The sequence below is a fragment of the Salvelinus sp. IW2-2015 genome, linkage group LG22 (assembly GCF_002910315.2).
Source record: "Salvelinus sp. IW2-2015 linkage group LG22, ASM291031v2, whole genome shotgun sequence".
Lineage (NCBI taxonomy): Eukaryota > Metazoa > Chordata > Actinopteri > Salmoniformes > Salmonidae > Salvelinus > Salvelinus sp. IW2-2015.
Window position 1 is genome coordinate 10,396,847 of NC_036862.1, and position 6,503 is coordinate 10,403,349.

Genomic DNA, 6,503 nt, shown 5'->3' on the forward strand with positions numbered 1-6,503 from the left:
AATGTACATGTGGGTATGTCATATCTGGCACATATGAGATGTTTCATTCAGGTTTTACTCCCTGCTCATCCTGTCCTATAGATGGATGAATGCTTATTGTGCCTGTCACTTGTTCCCTCTTTGTGGAGAGACTGTGTATGTCAGACAGACAGGCAGACAGACCAGAGCAGACAGACGACAGCAGACAGACAGACAGCGACAGACAGACAGAGCCAGAGACAGACAACGACGCACAAGCGTAGCGAGGTGGAGACAGACAGACAGACAGACAGACAGAACAGGACAAACAGACGTAGACAGACAGAGCAGATACCAGACGGGTAGGTAGACAACGTCAACAGAGGGTACGGTAGACAGACAGTATAAACGGGCTAGGGAATAGAACATTCCAACAGACAAGATCAGACAGACAGACAGAACCAGTACAGGAATCCGTAAAATTCCAGACGAGTAGCACATACGCAACATGACGGAGCTCAGATCAGTATCGTCGAACAGGTTATTTCTAGGAGCCCAGATTAGATTATTAGCTCACGAATCGAAACGTCGACAAGGACCCAGCGGGTAGTTATTTATGTGGTTTAGACAGAACTATCGCAACATGAAAACAGACTCAGTACCACTGGATCGGGAAGGGTAGACAGACATGCGAGTATGCAGAGTCAGGGCCAAACGTAGAACCAGAGTAGAGGTATAGCAGGTGACCCAGAGAATGCCCGAGGAACATATTCAAATATAATGAACAAGAACAACATGCCAATTGTCGAGCATTACTCGAGAGACAGTATGCAACGGAGTAGAGTGGATGAGAAGTTCACAGTGACAGAAAAACAGCGTCCTCCAGTTGAGATCGGGTTTCCAGGCTACACAGGAAACCCAGAGACACGGACACAGACGCGTAGTAGACAGCAGATAAGACAGCAACAGAAGAGCGAGCTGTCAACGGCCATAGCCGACAAAAGCGACACTCATCAAGACAGAGAAATCAGCAATCAGGAAACGCACCGACAGATGGTAAGACCACCTTGACAAAGTACACGAAACGAGAGGTGGTCATGCTTGAGTGCATAGACGATCATCCACGTACAGAATCAAGGACCCACATACACACAACACCGTGTCAACATTGGACCGTCTACCAGACAGGGACAGACGACAGACAGAGAACAAGAAGGCTTTAGAATGTACACAAAGACAGTACGAGTACTCCCACATGAGGATAGAACGCCGTGAGATAGTACAAGAGAATACACCAGACCGCCTATTCAAACAGACAGACAAGTCATTGCCGACAGACGCAAGCGGAGTTTAGGCTATATGAGGCGAGAGGCACAGACAGTATGCTGCGACATATACTGGTGGAACCCTAGGAGCAGAACAGTATCGGCGTAGTCTTAAGATTCGTCATATAAGGAACGTACCGTGGTAGACAGACATATCCACGGCTATCGGGCTTCAATGGACAATCAGGACAGACAGATCAATGAACAACCACAACATATCAGGATACGAAGATCAGACTACCAGTTTACGGGAGTGAAGTGATAGAGTCGATGAAGCAGGACAGACCAGCTACTCTGGATGAGATGACGTAGAGAACAATCTGACACCATGTTGACAAGCCACGCTCAAGGCCGCCAACACAACACACCCGCACAGTTCTCACGGAGCTCATGACAGACACATAACAAAGACAGACAGACAGTACCTAACTCATACACAATATTGAATAAAAGACAGGATGACGCGAGCGCGATAGTGCCAATACCTTTCACGGGATTACTAGACAAGGATCGGTAAAAATGGAGGGCAGAGCATACGGTGCGAGAAACAGATGACTAGCGAGGATAGGTAGACAGAGGCGAGATACTTGCTTATGGAGTCTCGAGTTTAGCCAAAGACACCCAGGGAAGATGGCAGGTTGTAACCACACACACCAAAAAGAAGAGGAAACAAAAGGAAAATGAACGCCAACCCGTAAGTAGACAACTACAAGGTAGGAATAGACAAAAGCCCGGGATAAGCGTTACAGTAAAAACGGGTAGGTCCGAACAGCACACACTTGCAGACGACGAACAGACAAGAAACAGACAGACGAAAGAGAACGGGATAGTCAGACCAAGAACCACGGGTCAGAAGTCAGGACACCAGGAACCCGCGAAGAACAAAACCGTAGCGCTACGACCACGCAGCAAAGACGGGGCGCCTAGGTAGCGAACCAGACGAGCCACCGGGGCATCAGGTAGGACCAGAAGACGGGCCTTAGGTAAGACCCACACGCACCGAGCCGCGTATGTCGACAGACCAGGCAAGGGCCGCAATCAGACAAGACCCCGTAGCAAAGTAGACCACAGGGCAAGGGCGTAGCGTAGACGACGCCGAGCCACGGGGTAGGTAGACACACGAGTTCATGGCTCCCAGACCAGACCAAATGAGGCTGCACCGGCGAGTTCCAGGAAACAGCACCCGGTAGGTAGCTAAAGAGCAAAGGACGTCAGCCAGCGGTTACTAGCCTAGACAGGACAGACCCGGGCAAGATAGACCAAGACAGTGCGCCGACGGCCGATACGCAAGTAAGTCACCAGACAGAACCCAAAGGCCAGACCGTAACGCTAGACACGACAACCCAAGGCAGACGTGCAACACCGGAAAGGCTAGGCCACGAGACAACACACTTAGAGGACACGACCACGCACAACAGTCAACGGAAACAGGGCAACAGCACACGAGACACATCAGAAGCATACCAACAGCAACAGACTAAAAGCACTGCGGTACGGTACGGAGCACAGATACAGACAGACCGTACAGACGGGTATGGTAGAAGACAGACAAAAGGCACGTACGGCAAACCAGAGTAAAGCGCCGATCAGTCAAGAACGGGTTTCTACGGGTTCGAGACCAAGGGCCCACCATACGGAGAGGCGTTAGATCGACACCCGGTAAGGTCGTGACAGCACAGCACAGACCACACAGTTAGTCAGCACGGGTAGTGCTAGCACGACAGACGACCGTGTCGCTCAGGGTAGACAGAACAGGGCTCACGCTGCCAGGCTAGGACAAGATACCAGACCGGGCTACACGGTAAGACGGAGACCCAGACAGACAGAAACTAGGTAGACAGCCGCGCACCCTACCGCGGCTCAGCGAGACGCCAAGCACACGACCAGACACAGAGCACGGCCGTAGCTGACGACCAGGCACCAAGGAGCGCAGGAACCAGGACGCTACGAATCAGACAAGACGCCGGTAACGAGTAGCCACCTACAGACAGCACAGACGATCATCGGTACGACACGACAGACAGACCAGCACCAGACAGCACGGCGATAGCGTAACACGACGGCATATAAGACAGGACGGTAGTAGACAGCACCGGAGAGTAGACAGCGGACGGGTAGGTAGACAGACGGACGGGTAGGTAGACAGAGGGAACGGCCGGAGTAGAGTATAGGAGGGGGAGAAAAAACAAAACCAAGAGGACAACAAACCAGCACGACAAGCCACCAGATCACAGTTCTATCCTGGTGCTTTAGGTCAGAACAGACAGCTAACCCGGGTTAGTCTGTAGGAGTCAGCACAGACGGGCTTGAGTTCGTAAGCGCGGGACACGTGTCTCGATGCAAACCCAGCCACGTAGGTAGACAGACGGTTAGGTAGACAGACAGTACGGGTAGGTAGACCGAGACAGACGGGTACGGGTCAGACAGATTCACTGTACGGGGTAGGTAGACAGACGGGTAGCGGTAACAGTCAACCCTAACGGTACCGCTAGACAGCAGCGGGTAGGTAGAGCAGAATGACCGGGTAGGTTAGACAGGACAGTACGGGTAGGCTTTAGAACAGACAGACAGCGGTAGGCCTAGAGCAGATCAGACGTGGTAGCCGTAGAAAGACAGCCACAGAACGGTCCAGGTAGACCAGACACGTACAGAGCGTAGTAGACCAGAGTCAAACAGAACAGACAGACAGACAGACCCTGACAGCCGTAGAACAGACAGACACAGACAGACACAGACAGACAGACAGAACGGGTAGTAGACAGGACTAGTAGACAGACAGACAGACGTGACAGTGATCTGGTCTAAGTGTAGACAGACCGTCACACCGATCTAGTCTGTACGCGGTATAGCTACACGCAGCAGTCGCTATGGTATACTAGACGCTAGCTACGGTACGACAGGTCTGATCTGTCAGGTAGACACAGGTACAGAACACCGTACAGCACAGTGACGGGTAGGTAAGACATGACTCTTATGTATGTCTTCAGCACGCGGTAGGACCTAGCAGTCTCGAGGATCCTAAGACGGGGCTTACCACGGGTCGGAGCATGACAGACACTACCTACACGGTCTGGTAGTCTACTAGACCTAACCCGTCACATGGTCATTCTAGCGGTACGGTATCTCCCACCAGACAGTCACGGGTTAGGTGCGTGAGACAGATCAGAAGGCTAGGCTAACAGACAACGGTACGGTAGACAGACAAGACGGTGTAGGTACGATCAGGATGCAGTTCTACACCTAAATGCTAAATGACCTGGTCTCCTCTCTAGCACATGATCGAACGTTTTCTCACCTACCTCACTCACTCCCCGTCTGACGGAGTCAAGTCTTCGGCTGTTAGTGCACTAAGAGCAGTCTACACTACCGTCTAACGGTGAGTTAGACAGACGGGTAGGCAGACAACGTCTAGCCTACCCTGATCGTGTCTGTATCGTAAGACAGCCTACGCCCGGGTCATGGTTAGACAGCACAGGTGACGGTGCTACGCGCCGCTAGACTAGACAGACAGCGCCGTCTATGACTGTGAGGCTACCGTACCCGCTATCTGTCTGGGGGTAGTACACGTACCACCTAAAACACGCCGTCGTGCTTAGCGGTAGACAAGACAGACGCTGGGTAGGTAGACAGGACAACGGGTTGTAGGCTAGACAGCACCGGACGTCGGTCTGTCGCGGTTCAGGTTTTAGACAGGACATCGTAACGGGTAGGTACCGACCATACACAGGGACAGGCGGCAACGCAGGTAAGGTAGACAGACAGCCACCTTGCACGGGTATGGTAGCACAGAGCCAACAGCCACGGTAGGTACAGACAGCAAACGGGGACCGCTAGCCTCCAGACATTCAGCGCGGGCATAAGGCTACGACCCCGTGACTGACCTTAGGTCACCGAGCCGGGTAGACAGGGCGGAGCCGGGTTGAAGGTAGCACCGACCAGAACAGCCACGGTCTGGTACAAAAGGTAGACAGACAGACGGGTCAGTAGACGGACGACGGGTAACGGGACAGAATACGGGTAGGTAGAGACAGACAGACGGGTAGGTAGACAGACAGACTAGAACGGAGTACCGTACGACAGTAGACAGACAGCAGACGGTAGGGTAGATCAGACTAGTAGACAACGGGTAGGTAGACAAGACAGACAGACACGACAGACAGAACGGGTAGGTAGACAGACAGTAGGTAGACAAACAGACAGACAGACGGGTAGGTAGAAAGACAGAAGAAGAGCGGTAGACGCGGACTGCTTTGGTGTGTGAACAAGATTGCATCTTTCTCTCTGATACTACAGCAGTCTGTCTGTGTTCTCTCTTCACCAATCCTACCCACCCATTCCTTTTTTAATGCATATGCATGCTCCAGTGTGTCGATTTCTGATGTGATCTGAGAGTACCTTCAAACAAGTGCTATTGGCGGAAAGAATTGACGGAAACCAAAAAAGAATGGTTGTAAGGTTGAATATGAAAGGAAAAGATGCTGACTATAAGGCTCGTGATTGTAAAGCATCTGAGGGGGTCTGTTGCTGTGAGGAAAAGCAGTGTTTAGACTAAGGAAAATGGCTTAAACGCTACGGTGACAGGAGATATGGTGACAGGAGATATGGTGACAGAGATATGGTGACCGGAGCTACGGTGACAGGAGACATGGTGACAGGAGACATGGTGACAGGAGATATGGTGACAGGAGCCGGTAACAGGAGATTATGTGACAGAGCTACTGTAGCAGGAGATATGGTGCCAGGAGCTACTGAACAGGAGATATGGTGACAGGAGATACGGTGACAGGAGATACGGTGACAGGAGATACGGTGACAAGGAGATACGGTGACAGGAGATACGGTGACAGGAGATACGGTGACAGGAGATACGGGGACAGGAGATACGGTGACAGGAGATATGGTGACAGGAGATATGATGACAGGAGATATGATGACAGGAGATATTGGTGACAGGAGCTACTATAACAGGAGATATGATGACAGGAGATATGATGACAGGAGATATGATGACAGGAGATATGATGACACGGAGATACAGTGACAGAGATACGGTGACAGGAGATACGGTGACAGGAGATACCGTGACAGGAGATATGGTGACAGGAGATATTGTGACAGGAGATATGGTGACAGGAGATATGGTGACAGGAGATATGATGACAGGGAGATATGATGGACAGGAGATATGGTGACAGCAGATCTGATGCCAGGAGATACGGT